Consider the following 18831-nt stretch of genomic DNA (forward strand, 5'->3'; position numbering starts at 1 on the left):
CATTCTTCTTTGCTCCTGAAGGGGTGAGACCAGTGAAGTATCTTAAATGGCTGCTCACAGGCTTTTAAGACTTGGGCTTAATTTTAGATTCTCATCTTCCTGTTGAAAAAAGACACATAGGGCACAATTTTACTGAGACTCTGCATGTCAGAAAAGCTCTTCGTTTCATCCTCACCTTTGACGGGTATTTGGCTAGATGCCACTCATTGTCTTCTACCTTCCAGGGTTGCTTTTGAGTTACCTATTGCCATTCTAATTCTTAACTTCGTATTGTGATTTTTTTTTTTTCCTTTCTAGAAATTTTAGAACCATCTTTTATATCTGGAAGCTGACTATTTCTCAGTGATGTGTCTTAGTGTGGCCCTTTTCACATTTATTATCCGAGTTAGGTGCTCATGGGCTCTTTCAATCTGGAATTTCTCTTTAGTATTATGTTTTTGATAATGTCATAACTACAGTTGAATCTGTTCTTACCTTCTCTCTCTCTGGCAGCCCACAGCTCTCACATCTCCTCTCACTTCTGCATGCTTTCTTTAGGAACTGAGGAAGCACTGATTAAATTTTCTACACCTTGAGGGACCATGGAGAACTGGCATGGGGTGCCCAAATTTTTTTCTTTCCACACACCTACAGACCTCCATCCTTCCATAATCTCTAAGTGAAGAGCAAGAACTAGCCTCTATTTTCAATTCTTTCCACCCATACCCACAAATACCTCACAAGACTTATGTCAAAGAACTCTCTCACCAGACCTCTGCTGGCAGCCTCAGAGGGTCCTGCAGGCTCTACAAGGAAATGGTAGAGATAAGTTATTTGTGTCCATTTCTTTTGGGTATATTTGGAAATTATAAGGATCCCTGGTGGCATAATGGTTAAATGCTCTGCTGCTAACCAAAAGGTCGGCGGTTTGAACCCACCAGTGGCTCTGCTGGAGAAAACGCCTGATGATCTGCTCCCATTAAGATTACAGCCTAGGAAGCCCTATGGGGCAGTTCTACTCTGTCACATAGGGTCGTTATGAGTTGGAATTGACTCCACAGCACAAAGCAGCAACAACAGCAGGCCCAGAAATGTTCTTTTACCCATCAGTTTATTTGCCATACAAGGAATCTAGTGATACGGGGGCTATTCATCCTTCAACAAAGTTTATTGAACATTTAAAAATTGTAATAATTGGTTTGAAAACATGTCTTTTTTTTTTTTATTATTGTACTTTAGATGAAGGTTTACAGAACAAACTAGCTTCTCACTAAATGATTAGTACACATATTGTTTTGTGCAATTGGTTATCAACCCTACATGTCAACTCTCTCCCCTCTTGGCTTTGGGTTCCCTATTCCCGGCTTTCCTGTCCTCTCCTGCCTTCTAGTGCTTGCCCTTGGGCTGGTGTGTACCTTTAGTCTCATTTTGTTTTATGGGCCTGTCTAATCTTTGGCTGAAGGGTAAATCTCAGGAGTTACCTCATTACTGAGCTAAAAGAATGTCTGGGGACCATACTTTTGGGGTTTATCCAGTCTCAGGCCAGTAAGTCTGGTCTTTCTTTCTGAGTTAGAATTTTGTTCTACATTTTTCTCCAGCTCTGTCCAGGACCCTCTATTGTGATCCCTGTCAGAGCAGTCAGTGCTGGTAGCTGGGCAATATCTAGTTAGTTGTGCTGGAGTCAGTCTGGTGGAGGCTGTGGTAGTTGTGGTCCCTTAGTCCTTTGGACTACTCTTTCACTTGTGTCTTTGGTTTTCTTCATTCTCCTTTGCTCCAGACAGGATGAGACCAGTGGAAGTATCTTAGATGGCTGCTCACAAGCTTTTAAGATCCCAGAAGCTACTCAACAAAGTAGAATGTAGAACGTTTTCCTTATAAACTATGTTTTCCAAGTTGAGCTAGATGTTGCCTGAGACCATGGTCCCCACAGCCCTCACCCCAGCTATTTGGTCCCTCAGGGAGTTTGGATATGTCTATAGAGCTTCCATGATCTTGCCTTGGACAAGTTGTGCTGGCTTCCCCAGTACTGTGTACTGACTTACACTTCATCAAAGTTAACACTTATCTAGTAAGTGTTTTTCCATCTCCACCCCTGCCCTCCCTCATAACCATCAAAGATTGTTTATTTTTGTGTGTAAATCTCTTCATGAGTTTTTAATAGTAGTGGTCTCATACAATATTCATCCTTTTGTGAATGACTTATTTCATTCAGCATAATGCTGTCCAGATTCATCCATGTTGTGGGATGCTTCACAAATTCATCATTGTTTTTTATTTTTACGTAGTACTCCATTGTGTGTATGTACCATAGTTTGTTTATCCATTCATCTGTTGATGGGCATCTAAGTTGTTTTCATCTTTTGCTATTGTGAACAATGCTGCAATGAATATAGGTGTGCATATGTCTATTCGTGTGACGGCTCTCATTTCCCTATGATATATTCCTAGGAGTGGGATTGCTGGATCATATGGTATTTCTATTTATAGCTTTCTAAGGAAGCACCATATCATTTTCCAAAATGGTTATATCATTTTGTATTTCCACCAACAGTGCATAAGAGTTCCAATCTCCCAACAGCCTCTCCAACATTTGTTATTTTCTGTTTTTTTGATTTGTGCCACTAACGCTGGGGTGAGATGGTATCTCATTGTGGTTTTGATTTACATTTCTCTAATGGCTATTTATCTTGAACATTTCGTCATGAATCTGTTAGCCACTTGAATGTCTTCTTTGGTGAAGTGTCTGCTCATTTCCTTTGCTCATTTTTTAATTGGATTATTTGGCTTTTTTTGGTAGAGGTGTTGGATTTTCCTATAGATTTTAGAGATTAAACCTTTGTCAGGTTTGTCATAGCCAAAAGTTTTTTTCCCAGTCTGTATGTTCTGTTTTTACTCTTCTGATGAAGTCTTTTGATGAGCGTAAGTGTTTAATTTTTAGAAGATCCCAGTTATTTAGCTTATCTTCTGCAGTTTGTATATTGTTAGTTATGGTTTATATCCTGTTAATGCTGTGTGTTAGGGCCTCTAGCATTGATCCTATTTTTTCTTCAGTGATCTTTATTGATTTTGGTTTTATATTTATGTCTTTGATCCACTTTGAATTAGTTTCTTTGTATGGTGTGAGGTATGGGTCCTGTTTCATTTTTTGCAGATGTACATCCAGTTTTGCCAGCACCATCTGTTAAAAAGACTGTCTTTTCCCTACTTGATGGTCTTTGGGCCCTCGTCGAAAATCAGGTGACTGTAGGTGGATGGGTTTACATCTGGGTTTTCAATTCTCTTGCATTGGTCAATGTACCGGAAACCCTGGTGGCATAGTGGTTAAGTGCTGCAGCTGCTAACCAAGAGGTCAGCAGTTCGAATCCACCAGGTGTTCCTTGGAAACTCTATGGTGCAGTTCTACCCTGTCTTATAGGGTCACTATAAGTCAGAATTGACTCAACAGCACTGGGTTTTTTTTTTTTTTGGTGGTCAATATATCTGTTTCTGTATCAGTGCCAGGCTGTTTTGAAAAAAATGTGGAATGCTTTACAAATTTCTGTGTCATCCTTGTGCAGGGACCATGCTAATCTTCTCTGAAGTATTCCAATTTTAGTATACGTGCTGCCGAATTGAGCACTAAAAGCGCTTAAGTCTTAACTTGGAAAGTGTTATAGAAGTGTAAAATCTTAACAGTATTCTTAACACTATGGTGAGTAAATCTTAGTGCTATGATGAGCAAAGACTTTTGTACCCACATGGCACAATGAATCTTGGCCCAACAGGATGAGCCTTCTCATTTGTATCCATGTTGCAGTGGATGCCATTAGAGACCCAATCTTTCTCTCTACCAAAATTCTAGTTGTATTTTCAGGGTCAAAAAGAGAGTCTCTGTGTTGCCAGAGATTTAAAGTGAAATGCTTTGCGATCTACTAGCCATTGTGCTTATGAATTCAGATTTACTCAAGAAATCACAACCCAGGTCTTGTTACTAATCACTGGAACAGTCACTGTGGCACTTCTATTTGTCTTGAAATTATGTTTGTCCCCAAGATACCATTTGTCATCATAACATGTAATAACAAAAAAAAACCAACCAAAGCAGCCCACAAAGCAGCTGTACCTAAATTATAGTTTACCATCAAATCATTAAAATTTATGTAATATTTAAAAGGAGGTGGCAAGGTACACAATTTCTAGCACACTCTGATTACAATTATATTAAAATCAATTTTCAAAATAAAAAAAGTCTGGAAGGCAGTATACTCAAGTGTTAATATTAATATGTTTGGGAAAGAGATTATGGGTAATTTTTTCCTTATTTTACAATTTTCTGCATTTTCCAAATTTCCTACAATGAACTTTATTTATTTTTTTAGTTACGAAAAAAATAATAACATGTTGGCACATGATAGAAATAACTTTAGTTTAGAATCAGCATATCTGTGAATAGAATTAAGTATTTAAATTCTGTGTTCATATTTTTAAGGAAATTTGGAGGGAGTGAACATCCCAAAGTCCCACTATTAAATTTTGAAATGGAAAGGATTTATTAAAGACCAATTTGAAGGGACAGGAAGCTGGAATGGGAGTTTAATACATTGAGTCCTCCTGATAAAGCTTTGGCAATGAGGGAAAGAAAGGAGAAGACATATAAATCCGTGAGGCTAAGACCCAGGTCCTCAGAAGAAAGGCCTGAAGATCTACTTCTGAAATATCAGCCATCGTAATCTCTATGGAAAACAGTTCTACTATGGTAGAGTCTGACGACTGGATGATAATGTGGTGAGTTTGCTTTTTCATTGGGGAATCCCAAATATCAGAATCTTGGTGGCTACTTTTTTTTTTTTTAAGAACCAAATAATAAAGCTTATCACAAACAAGACAAGCTCAGAAACTCTCAAATCAATGCATGTTCCAATTCACACTGTCCTACGTTTTCCCTTTTGTGTTTGCTCATTTTAAGCCTATCAAGTTATTGAAAATGCAGACTTCACCAGAGCAGAGGTCATGTTGTTTTACCAAAGGTTTAGGTGTTCAGTCAATAGCAAGCAATGAGGCCCCAAGTTCTGTGGAAAATAAAAAATAATGAGAAGTTAGTCTCATATTGCGGGGGGAAGACATGCAGGCTGCTTCTGTAAAGATTTACTGTTTTGGAAGCCCTATGGAGCATTTCTACTCTGTCCTATCGAATTGCTATGAATCAGAATATACTTGACAGTAGTGGGTGGGTAGCCTCATCTTTTTGTATGTCTGAATTCAGCAAAAATCATAGATTTCCAAGGAACAAAGGATAGTAGAGCATAGTTTGTTTAAAATGTCACTCTCAAAGAAAAAGGAAAATTATAATCAGTAACTTCTCAATGAGAGTATTTAGCATTGGTTAAAGCACTCAGCTACTAACCAAAAGATCAGTGGTTTGAACCCACCAGCTGCTCCATGGGAGAAAGATGTGGCAGTCTGCTTCTGTAAAGATTTACAGCCTTGGAAACCCTATGGGGCAGTTCTATTCTGTCCTGTAGGGTCCCAATGAGTTGGATAGACTCAACGGCAATAGGTTTTTTTTGGGGGGGGGTTGGAATGGAATAGCTAGCCCCTCAGATTTTAGATGAGGGCTTTCTGCTCCTGCCCTGCTACCTAAAAAACAAAACCCGCTGTTGTCGATTCCAACTCATAAGGACCCCACAGGGGTCTGTAAGGAAGCAGACTGCCACATCTTTCTCCCATGGAGCCGCTGGTGGTTTCGAACTGCTGACCTTTCAGTTAGCAGGCAATCACTTTAACCACTGCATCACCAGGGCTCCTTACTGGCCTGCTAATCTTCCATAAAGACACAATTCTCCCCTGTACTATAGCTCCTTCCTTCAGACTATGTGAAGGGCATAATCATATAACAAAGACAGGGATTCTTCTTTGGAAGAATCCTGGTATGAAAAAGACAGAACCATGGCAAAATGCTGTTTTTTTTTTTTGTTTTTTTTTTTTACTCCCTCCTCTCCCAAGCCAAGTCTGTTTGCTAAAAGTGAAATCTTGCAGCAGCCAAACTCTGTTGGGCATTTCCCATTTAATTGTGTGCAGGGGCTGGAAGGTGGAGAGGAAGGGTATAGAGTGAATGATGAAGATTAGCTGTGCATATTATTTTATTCAGTATACTCTTTTCCTTAATTCCTATGGTCTACCTTGGTGAATTTTCCACATTTAAGCAATAAGTAGCTACTGTAAATTATCACTTAATAGTGTCAGTTCCGCATGTCAGAAACCTAAAGTGCTCCAACACAAAGAGTGGGAAATGAATATTTTGTTTTTACTTTCTGAAGACTGATGCATATGGTCACCATACTACAAAGAGTTCCAAAGTCGTATTTAGATAAATGGATTTGTTCTCTTATCCAGTTGGAATAGCAACAAAAAGGAGTCTTCGTTTTGAGCCCTTATTGTTGGTCAAAAAAGAATGCCAAAAACATGTGGAGCTTGGAACAAGGGCCAAAATGGTACACAAAATGGTTACAATTTGGTTGTCAGTGACTGTTGCCTTAAAGCTCTTTTTAAAACTCGTGTTTACAGTATCATTATCTGTATAGACAAGAACATTTTTGTGACATGAATAGACTTCTGTTCAAAAGAGAGTTTCAAACAAGAAAATGTTTTAGAACCTTAAGTAGACTTTCTATTCAGTCACAGTTAAAATCAAAACCAGGTGCCATCAAGTTGATTCTGACTTATGGTAATACCATGTGTGTCAGAGTGCAACTGTGCTCTGTAGAGTTTTCAAAGGCTGATTTTTTTTTTTTTAAGTAGATTGTAGGCCTTTATTCCAAGGTGTCTTTAGGTGGGTTCAAACCTCCAACCTTTTAGTTAGCAGCTGAATGTGTTAACCATTTGTACCATCTAGGAACTCCAGTCACCTTTAGATGAGAGAGAGAGAGGAGAGACAGAGACAGAGAGCCACAGAGAGAGAGAAAGATTGATTCATCCATGTAAATACTGTTTTTAAGCTTGGATCCTTAGGAGGACCTAAAGACTGTCACAGAAAGCCAAGGCCAGGCACTGACAAGGACTGTTTCTCCTCCAGTGGCAAAGGCAAGAACCCACCAAGACCAAATACACTTGGCCTTTTGCATTTGTCTTTCTAATTTTTTCCTCTGAGGGACAGAAGAGGGGGATCTAGGACAAACTGAGATTAGAAGAGACCTGAGGAGCTCAAAGAACATGGATGGATTCAATAGGAACCGGAAAACAAGTAAAGCTGGGTGAAGTCCTGGAGTGATCTAGCTCTCTACTTGAAGATGTAAGAGACTGTTTTTCTGCTCTATTAGCATTGTCTCTTACTAAGCTAAAATGTGTGTGAGACTGTGGTAGATCCAAAAAATGAATTGATTAATTTATGTTGACTTTTTTTTGACTCTGGGACTGAAATAAGACCAGTTTTCTCCTTACAGCCAGATCATGCTCAGAAGCCATGCTGTTTCCAGTTGTGGAATATCATAATAATAGAGACAGTTTGTAAAGAGTTAAAACTAGCATGATCAGTAATTCTTCCCAGGAGGTAGGCCCAGCTGATGGTGAGTGTGGAATTGAAATAACCATATTAGATGTATCAAATGTTTAATAGAGTCAAGCCCAGATAGCCTGCTTTATGCACTCTATGATGGTAATGACTTTGTCAGTGGGACTAGAAATTATTAAAGTCCATTGGCTAAAGTCCTCCATTCATCTCTATGTTAAGGCCATACTTGACATCAGGTTTATAGTACTTATGTTTAATGGATGTCTCCATCTCTCAGACTATGCTTGGACTCTCCTAAAGCCTGACGTGATAACTCTCCTTTTTCCAAATTTTCAACAAATAACTTTCTCAACTCTAGTAAGAAGGAAGAGGGAGGTAGGAAAGGAATATAAGGAGAAAAAAAAAATGTGCTCAAAATTCAAAAAAGACACAAACATTTGTTAAGTTTGTACCATGTGGCAAATAGGTTTACATTCCTTTCTCATTTAATTGTTATAAAAATACCATCTATGTCATAGATGAAGAAACAGAGATCCATACACGTCTTTCCCATAATCCATACCTAGAAGTTACTAGAGCCGGAATTTGAACCTAGACATCTCTGATATATTTTACTATACCACCTCTGCCTCACCTATCACCCTTTAGTGGTTTGTTTCCATAAACGCTGTTGAGTGTCTATTGCGTCTCAAGACTCTATGAGGTGCTGGAAAGAGAAAGATCATGTTACAGTGTTCTAAGTTCTATAATAGTGATATTAGCTAGGACTCTGAGAAACTGAGGAATGCAAACAAGGTAATAATTTTGTTTTGCAAGGGACACAGATGTGCACGTGGTCTAGGAAAACTACAAAGAAGACAAGGCATTTGGGTCTTCATCTTAAGAGTAGGGGTAGAGGCTTGCCAGGTTAAGGAGGAAATGGGTGGAGTGATAGAATAAGGAAAAGAAGGTACTTCAAGTCTGGAAAGTAAGAGAACACAAAAAGCAAAAATTGGGAAGTTTTAAAGTCCTGAATTTGTGGGCTTTTGTGGTACAGTCACTGAAAAGCAAAGAGCCTCTTTCAATCCATATTAAGAGAATGGGAGTCTTCATTCAGGGAAACTGGGTGAGGAAAAATGAACCTGTGTGTTTTATTGATGGGATGAATACACTACCATAATGGAGACTTTTACTAACCCAAGAGCAACTCATATAGGGCCTGGTCTCCCAGGGGGCAGGGGTACTGGTAGAGGAGAGAAGGTTCCATGAAAAAAATAGATACAGAAAGGGCTTAGGCACCATCACTAAACTTCGTTTTAAAATTCTGCCAGCTCCTAGACTTTACCCAGAAGCCAGCTAAAATTGACTCACAGTCAACAAAATTCCACCAGTTAGAGACTCAACTGTGTTAAGTGATATACATTCTTGAGAAGTTTATTGGTAAGGGGAAGGAGAATTCTTCATGCTAAGTATCAGGAAAGGGACCTGATTAAACTGAGGGAAGAAGAGTCTTGATTAGGGTAATAGGGAACATCTTTGAAATCATACCACTTCACCCCTACTGTATTGTAGTTGCCCCTGAAGGGTCATCAAATGGTACTTCCTGGACTAAGAAAGCCCCTAATCTGTGCTCTAAAAACACAAAACCAGTTGTCATTGAATTGATTTTGACTTATGGCAACCACACGTGCTGCAAAGTAGAACAGCACTACAACCACACGTGCTGCAAAGTAGAACGGCACTCCATAGGGTTTTCAAGCTTTGACCTATTAAAAGCAGATTGCCATACTTTTCTTTTGTGGCACCAGCACACATCTGGGTGGGTTTGAATCATGAATCTTTCGGTTAGTAGTTAAGCACTTAACTGTTTATACCAGTCAGATACTACAACCTCTGCCTAAAAAAAAAAAAATGCCATCTCTGCCTAGCAGCCATTATTTCTCTAAGTTGAAAAGACTGACTTTTCCTCTTCAGTTATTTCCCCAAATATATTTTATAGTAAATGGTTATGAGCTTGGTCTTGGCCTGAGATAGAAGTGGTTTTAAGTACCATCTCTACTACTTATGAGCTGTCTGATCTTGGGCAACTTAATTTACATATAAAGCCTCACTTTCCTCATCTGTGAGATGAGAATGATGCAATAGTACTTACCTCATAGTGTCTGTGTGAAGACAAAATTAGGTAATGAGAGCTAGAGTTGATGGAACCCTTATACTGTACCAGGCACTTCTTTCTAAGTGCTTTACATGTATTCATTATTTAATTTTTCAAACAGTAAACCTATAAGGTGGGTACGATTGTTCTCCCCATTTAACCGATGAGGAAGCTGCGGGCCAGGGAGGTTAAGTAGGTTTCCCAAAATCACACAAATGCCAGAGCTGGGGTTTAAACCCAGACCTCTGGGCTTCAGAGGTCACACTGTTTGGCTACTGTGCTATACAGTAGTCTCTATCCATGGTTTCCCTTTCTGTGATTTCAGTCAACTGTGGTCCAAAAATCTTAAATGAAAAATTCCAGAAATAAACAATTCACAAATTTTAAATTGCACACTGTTCTGAGTAGTGTGATAAAATCTCATGCAGTTCCACGTGGGACGTGAATCATCCCTTTGTCCGGCGTGTCCACGCTGTGTAAGCTACCCGTCCGTCAGTAGCCATCTGGGTTATCAGATCAACTGCGGCAGTATTGCAATGCTTGTGTTCAAGGAACTCTTATTTTACTTAACAATGGTCCCAGAGTACAAGTGTAGTGATGCTGGCAATTTGGATATGCCAAAAAGAAGCGGTGCTGTGCTTTCTTTAAGTGAAAAGGTGAAAGTTCTTGACTTAATAAGGAAATAAATAATAGAGTATGCTGAGATAGCTAAGATCTGTGATAGGAATGAATCTTGTTATAATGGTTCTATTTTATTATCAGTTATTGTTATTAACTTCTTACTGTGCCTAACTTATAAATTAAACTTATCATAGGTATGTATGTATAGGAAAAAACAGTATATGTAGACTTTGGTAACATCCGGTTTCAGGCATCTACTGGAGGTCTTGGAACGTATCCCCTGCAGATAAGGGGGAACTTTGACTCTCAAGGCAGGTAAAGCACTTGGCTACATTTGCTGGCTGACATAATCATGGAGAGGAAGGCCTGGTGGTGCAGCAGTTAAGTGCCCAGCTGCTAACCAAAATGGTGGTTCAAACCTACCAGCTGCTTATTGGTAGAAAGATGTGGCAGTCTGCTTCTGTAAAGATTACAGCCTTGGAAACCCTATGGAGCAATTCTATTCTGTCCTATAAGGTCACTATGAGTTGGAATTGACTCAACGGCAATGGGTTTTTGGTTCCGTAAAATCATGGAATAAATATTAGCCAGCTAAAGAAAGCCTGATTTTTTTATTTGAGCATGATTGTCAGCATGTTCCTTAGTAGTAGAATTTTGAAACCTTCATCTTACCTTGATGACACTGTAGATAGTATTCACTTCTTCACAGATCCAGGCACAAGTACATAGTTAAAATATTTACTATTTCCATGACCTGGAAATTTATAAGGAGGGGCAGTCTTCACAATGCTATTCTAAAACGATTTCATTCCGACCTGTGAAAAATGGAAGGCCACGCACCAAGTTCTCACAAAACATCATCCTTCCATGTTCTCATCATACATTTTTGAAAGCATTCCCACAACGCAAAGAAACTAAAGATTTCAGTACCCATTGTATAGCCAACACGTATCTGTAGATTAATTGGAGTGTGTTTTCACATAAGCCCAACTTCACTCTCATTTTATCAACCACAGTTCTTAAGAGGGATCTCCAGATGTTGTAAAGCTTAAAATCTTGATTTTGACTGGCTGCCATTTTTGTTTTCCATCTTGAAAGTTCCTCTCAAAGGCCCCAAAGTATGACTATTGCCTTTAGTCCAAAACCTACCAACTTGTATCTGTCCTGCAACAAGCTGACATGGAAAAAGCTCAGCAAAGATATTGAGTCTGCCTTAATATGTCTACCGTGGTTTGCAAAGCATGTGATTGGTCTCCTGGCAAAACCCTGAGGAGAGGAACTTTTCCAGCTGCAGCACTTGCCTGCCATCCTTCCTTGAACTTGGCATTTAATGAATCAGCATTTAGCTTGTCTGCATCTCAGAGTCAGGCTTCATTCTCAATGTAGGACTTTTTAGTTTTGTTTCTTGTAGTTCCTTTGCAATAGAAATTTTATTAACGTTCGTAAATAAACTTTTCCACAAACTGTCACCTATCTCTTTTCTACCTAACTTATCCCAGATTTCTGGGGATTGTCTGAAAATGGTTCACATTGTTAGTAAATAATTTCTGCATTATTCTTGCTGGTCTCTAAATAGAACCTTGCCCTTGGTTAAAGTCAGTGAAAAAGACATAAATTCCTCCTCTTTTGGTCTTGTAAAACAAACAAACCAAAAAAGTCATAAAATGATTCTTGCCATCAGTGGCCAAATTTCTACTTTTAAAAGATATTTCTGCCTAGGAAATGGCTTTGTACTTTCTGAGACAAAATTATCACCTTGACTCAAAAAGTAGTGGTATGAATCTGGACCAAATGCCTATAGATATTTGAGTGGATTGGATGGCCCTATGCCATTTTTTCACCTGGTCAGTTCTAGTCCCCTCAGCTTGAAGACCAGACACATTTCTACTGACTGCTCTCTGTGTTTTGTGATGCAAATCTTGGTTTCAGGAAAGACAAATGTCAACTTTGGACATAGGATGAGCACTTATGGGATACTGAAAGTGGGAGCTGAAATTGCCATCTACCCCCAAATAGCCCACATACTCAATTGCCTGAAGGTGCCTTATATTTTCACCATTTTAATTTTTTGTTTGATTAGTATTATTCCCTCATATCCTTAATAAAATGCACACATGTTTCTTGGGAAAATTGGCATGTGATCTCTTAGAGATACACTGGAATTTTGATGTGGATCCCTTCATGCCAAAAAGAAAGGGAGTCTCAGGGATAATGGTTGAAAGAAGGAGAGCTAAGTTCTGAGAGAATATGGGAGAGATGACAGAAGTGGTAGGCAGCTCAGCTAGATACTAAGGAAATTTCTCAAGTGAACAGGAGGGAGGGAAATGCTGAGAGGGTAAGAGAAGAAAAGCTTTATCTGCTTCACAGTCCTGCTGAATTACCTTTCAATCTTTTATGCAGTTCTTTTCATTCATGGTAATATATGTTCTTTTTGTATAAAGATATTGATACTGACTCTCTTGGTAAAGAGGAGTCTTGGATTACCTATTAAACTGCAAATTGAAGGTAATCATTATAGGATTGTTGTGTTATTTATATATAGTAAGCTATATAATATATTTAGCACAGTGCCTGACATATAATAGACTCTTAATAAATATTAGTTTCCTTTCCTATCATTAGTGGGGCAAAAAGTTCCAGTAACAGTTCAGGAAATGAAATGAATTTGCATGATAATAATAATAATAGTTGTATACTGAGCAAATAATCAGAGAACCTGGACTGTATGAAGAAGAACGAGACATCAGGATTGGAGGAAGACTCGTTAACAACCTGTGATATGCAGATGACACAACCTTCCTTGCTGAAAGTGAAGAGGACTTGAAGCACTTATTGATAAAGACCAAAGACTACAGCCTTCAGTATGGATTACACCTCAACATAAAGAAAACAAAAAGTCCTCACAACTGGACCAATAAGCAACAATCATGATAAATGGAGAAAAAACTGAAGTCGTCAAGGATTTCATTTTACTTGGCTCCACAATCAACGCCCATGGAAGCAGCAGTCAAGAAATCAAAGGACGTTTTGCATTGAGTGAATCTGCTGCAAAAGACCTCTTTAAAATATTGAAAAACAAAGATGTCACTTTGAGGACTGAAGTACATCTGATCCAAACCATGGTATTTTCAGTCACCTCATATATATATATATATTTTAATATGCATGCAAAAGCTGGACAATGAAAAAGGAGCATTGAGGAAAAATTGACACATTTGAATTGTGGTATTGGCAAAGAATACGGATATACAGTGGACTGCCAAAAGCACTCAAATCTGTTTTGGAAGAAGGACTGCCAAAATGTTCCTTAGAAGCAAGGATGGCGATATTTTGCTTGCTTTGGACACATCATCAGGAAAGAACGATTGCTAGAAAAGTACATCATGCTTGGTAAAGTGGGTCAGTGAAAACTAGGAAAACTCTCAATGAGATGAATTGACACAATAGCAGGAACAATGAAATCGAATATACCAACAATTGTGAAGATGGCACAGGGCCAGGTGATTTTTTTTCTCTTATACATGGGGTTGCCATGAGTTGAAGCTGACCCAAAGGCAGCTAACAATAACAACAACAAAATGATAACAATAATAGCCAACATTATTGAGAGCTACATACTTCAAACATAAAAAAAAAAAAACCAAAAAACCAAACCCAGTGCCGTCGAGTCGATTCCGACTCATAGTGACCCGATAGGACAGAGTAGAACTGCCCCATAGAGTTTCCAAGGAGCACCTGGCAAATTCGAACTGCTGACCCTTTGGTTGGCAGCCGTAGCACTTAACCACTACGCCACCAGGGTTTCCACTTCAAACATAGGCTCCTTTAATTTGTTAAGAGCTTTATGGGGCAGGTTCAATTATTATCATCTCATTGGGGTAAGATTCTCAACCATGGCACTATTGACATTTTGGGCCAAGGATAATTCTTTTTTGTTGGGGGTTGTCCTGTGCAGTGTAGGATATTTAGCAAGATCCCTGTACTCTATCCACTAGGAATACCACACCCTCCCCCGCCATTTGTGACACTCCAAAATGTCTCTAGTTATTGTCAAATGTACGCTTGGGGGAAAATTGCATTAAAGAGATGATGACAGTAAGACCTGAAGAAGTTGAGTAGCTTTCCTAAAGTTGTATAGGTAGTTAGTGGCAGAGCTGTGGTGGCAAAGGTTTTTTTGATTACGAAGTGCTCATCTACCACCCTATACCACCATCCCCTTCAAGCACCATCTTTCTTCTTTTCCTTTTTCTGTTTAATAGCATATGTCTAGTTGGAATTTGTCTACTATTTGTGTGTGCACATCTGCATGCACCCGTGTCCAGCAATTAGCTCCTAGTGTTTCAGATCACTCTTAAAGTAAATTTGCATCCTTGGACACCCATCAGACAGGAAGCGTGAAAAAGGAAAGTGACACCTCTGTCTACTATATAGTTGTAGTAGCTGACCTGAGTCGGTAGTTATACTGGAGGGGAGGGAGATCTGTGGTCAGAAGTATGGACATGAGCTCAGAGTAGCAATCCCCATTGCAGGTGCCCCCTTATTTCCTAATAGGGCTGAGTAGCCTGCAACTGGAGTTATCACTGCCAGTTTGGGATAAGTAGACTATCCCAAGTCTCTAAGGGATAAGTAAATAATGTGAAAAAGTTCCACAGTGCTTCTCACCCATGTGCCGTTGTGAAATAGAAATGACACTCAGAGCCATGACTAGCCAATTGTATGTTTTGTTTTGTTGCCCATCCTGAAGTCATTATCAAAACCTCCAAATTCCAAGTTCCAGCCTCTTCCATCTGAAGCAATTGAGCTGCTGGGGAGGTGTGAGAATGCTAATAGATTTCAATGTTGTGTTTCCTTCTTTGCTGACTGTGGCCACCAACTCTTTCATCCTCAGCAAATTTTTTCTCATGACTTCGCAAATACATGAATATTTATTACTATGGGGGGAAACACACTACTGTTCACAATGACTGCAGCTGAAAAAATGATAATAAACGAAAGAGATTAACAGGACTCAGGAGAGTAAGCAGTTCAGCCATGGCAAACCAGAGTCTGTGGAATGTTAAAACAACTGTCACCCGCAGAAAAACTAAAATATTAGAGACATGCAAAAGGACATTGTGTTGGCAGAAAACAATGAAGGAGAGATTTAGATTATAGTGCGTAATTAGTGTGTAACTAACATTTGCATAAGTACTCACACCAGGATAATTTGTGTACAGTAGAAGCAGATCTCCAAGAAAAAACGCACACAGCTAAAAGGCTTTAAAAAAGTACATATTTATGTACTCACCATTTAAGATCCAGCTCTTTGGTTAATTCTTCCCCACCTCTCCTAGGAAGAGTTGTTGTTGTTGGTTGCTGTGGCGTCAGCTCCTACTCATGGTAACGTTATGTATAACAGAACAACACATTGCCCAGTCCTGCAACATCTTAGTTATTATTAGTATGTTTGAGTCAATTGTTTTGACTATTGTGTCAGTCCGCCTAATCAAGGGTTTCTCTCATTTTCGCTGACCATCTACTTTTCCAGACATGATGTCCTTTGCTAGCAACTGGTCTTTCCTGATGGCGTGTCCAAAGTAAGCGAGCCAAAGTCTCGTTATCCTTACTTCTAAGGAATATTCAGAAAGAGTAATTGGCATTTTTATTTAGACCTTTATGACTCTTATCTGTTTACAAGTCTATTAACTCTTTAGACTCTAAGGAAAGGAATCTTGGCTTACCTGATTTTGCTTCTGCAGTGCCTAGTGCAATAAGTACATGTAGTAGATGATCAATAAATGATGGTCAAATCAATGATTGGTCAAGATAAGAATTATGTGGTTCAATTTCATTCAATTAACTGGTAACATGTATACCAAGCACTGTATTATGTGTGGAGGAATAGGAATGCCTCAAAGAACTTGCAGCCTTTTCTTCCTAGTGGTCCAAATGAACTTATAGTTTGTTCATTCAACTAGTCAGTCAGTGAACAAGCTTATTTTCTCAGTTCTTAGAATGAGCCAGACATTTGTTCTGAGTCACAGATAGAAAAGTCAACAGGAATTACTATCCGGTGTCATAAATAAATTTTTGGAAAACAGAAAGGAAGAGAATCTAACCCAGCCTGGTGGAGGACAGCAAAGACTTCCCAGAGTGCATGAGTTGAGCCTTGAAGGATGAGTGGTGGTTACTCAGGTGCACTTTTCAGGCACCAGGCACAGATGCCAGTACAAGCAAGTCCTGGAGATGGGACAAGAACCTGGCCGGATGGTTGGTATGCCTGGGGCATGGGGTGGCAGTGGTTTAAAGGTCTGTTGAAGAGGTAAAGGTAGAGCCCATTTAATCATGAGTATGTAGAAACGAACAGAGAAGGCACAGCAGGAGGATGCTGCAGAAACACAAGTGAGGATCACAGGTTCAAGTGACCTGAACCCAAGCTGGTAGAGGGCCACAGGGGAGGAGACAGGAAGACTTAGCTTCTCAAGGTGTAAAACAAGAAGGCTGAAGCTTGGGGGCTTGCCCTTGATCTGAGGCACAGGAATCTTCAGAGGTGGAATTCAGATGCCTTAGTACATGTCCATTTGTAACTGGTGTGAAGCTCAGGGTTGAGGGGGAGCTCAGGATGCACGCGGCTCCTTTAGGATTAGGACTCCTCATACAATCAGCATGAAAGAAGAAGAAGTGATTACCTTTCACCATGGAGAGTTCACAAATGCTTTGAGTAACACATTTCAACATAATCTTTTTAAATAGCTGACTCTTTTTTTCTCTTGGACTTTTACTTTGATTTCAGAGTTGACTTTGATTAATTGGTTGCTGTATTTTTTTTCTAAGGTTGGGATTAGCATTCAGTGAGGGCTGAAACATTACATTTTACTATCCAAATAATTGATGAGTTAAAAATACTTCCAACAGTTTATGACTCATACTTTTCAACTCATAGATGAGAAAACCAAGGTGGGTAACTCTGGACACATGTGATTTTGGCACAGGCTAAAGTACCACTGAGTCTTAACGGTGACTCCAGCCTGCTGGGGAGGCTGGACATGCTCGTCATCCCAGAACTCCAGGCTGATGATGTCTGAAATTCTTTAGAGTTGCATCCATTTACATTGAAGTTTTATTATCTGCCGTGATGAGTAACATTTTAAGCTTCTATCCGTCACACGGTCTTTTAGGTGTATGAAAGATCTGGGGGTAGGTTTTGATAGGTGGGAGTCAGAGTTGAGAACAAGAGGTTACAAGGTGGGGGAGGCACAACGGTTACCTGGTTCACAATTTTGCATTGAGTTCAGGTACATTTAGTTTGGTTCAATTCGTGGAAATTTTCCAGAGCATATACTGCATGCAAGATGGGTTGCCATGTCCTCAGGCCATCAGAGACGGAATTCACATACTGCTTGCCTTCAGTAAGGTTCTAATCATTGAGGACACGAGATAAGGGATTACAAATATGAGTGTGATGGGACAAGCCACTCAAGGAGTAGAGAGTGAGCAGGTGTGTGCAAGTGGGCATGGGGCGGGGAGGGCAGGAAAGGAAAAGAAACGAGAAAGGGAGCTCAGGCCACAAGGCCATGGGTGGTGGACACTGAGCAGGAAGGTCGTATGTGGCAATAGCTCTGTAGATATAACAATGAGATCTTTGCCAAGTTATGCAGCCCTTGGAGTCTGCTTGCTCATCTGTAAAATTAACAAACGAACAAGCAAACAAAAGTGTTTGCTGTCCACTCTGACTCTCGACACCCCATGTGTGTCGGAGTAGAACTGTGTTCCATAGTGTTTTCAATGATTGATTTTTCAGAAGTAGATTTCCAGGCCTCTGGGTGGACTCAAACTTCCAAACGTTCGATCAGCAATTGAGAATGTTATAAGGGCAACAAAGTCTCCCCTTGTCTCTCAGAGGCCTATTATGAAGGTCAAACGAGCCCATTAATGTTGAAGAGCATGAAATTTATAAACCAAACCAAACCAAACCCACTGCCACCGAGTAAATTCCGACTCATAGAGACCTTATAGGGCAGAGTAGAACTCCCCCCTAGAGTTTTCAAGGAGCGGCTGGTGACTCCAACTGCTGACCTTTTGCTTAGCAGCCTAATGCTTAACCACTGTGCCATCAGGGACCCAATGAAATATATAAATAAATGCATTTAATTATTTAGTTGTTATCACTAACTTTTTCTTAGGATGAGCCAAAAGCCTACATGTGATCATGCAACGGGCCTAGATGATAATAATTGCCTTTATTTTACAGTTACTATTTATGTGCTGGCTACTACACTAACACTTCCCATTAATCATCTCATTTAATCTTTTCAACAAGTACCTACGAGGCAGATACTATTAGCATCGCTCTCACTTTATAAATGAGGAAGCTGAGACAGAACGGTTATACAACTTATGCAAGGTCACACATGGGGAAGTAACAGAATCAAAATTGGAACCAGGCTATTTGATTCAGCCCCTGAACCCCTAAACTCTGTGAACCTTTCTGAAACTTTTTTTTTTTTCCTTTTCACTGAAATTTACTTTATTGGCAAAATCTTTGTGGTTGCCCTAGGCAGCTGCATGTATCTCTTGATTTATAGAGGAGGGTGGAACTAGGACAAGGAGGAAGAAGATGACATTGATAAGT

The 18831-nt window shown here is 39.6% G+C and overlaps 1 protein-coding gene and 1 non-coding gene across 40 annotated transcripts in view; one reads left to right on the forward strand and one right to left on the reverse strand.

Moving 5' to 3' along the window:
* Window positions 1–18831, forward strand: part of SUGCT (succinyl-CoA:glutarate-CoA transferase) — a 796973-nt gene that overhangs the window by 681505 nt on the left and 96637 nt on the right. The window lies entirely within an intron of this gene.
* On the reverse strand, window positions 3492–3598 carry LOC111749775 (U6 spliceosomal RNA). The gene has a single exon (XR_002784968.1). It is a non-coding gene; the product is annotated as a U6 spliceosomal RNA (small nuclear RNA).

The sequence above is a fragment of the Loxodonta africana genome, chromosome 8, assembly GCF_030014295.1.
Source record: "Loxodonta africana isolate mLoxAfr1 chromosome 8, mLoxAfr1.hap2, whole genome shotgun sequence".
In the NCBI taxonomy this organism is placed as follows: Eukaryota; Metazoa; Chordata; class Mammalia; order Proboscidea; family Elephantidae; genus Loxodonta; species Loxodonta africana.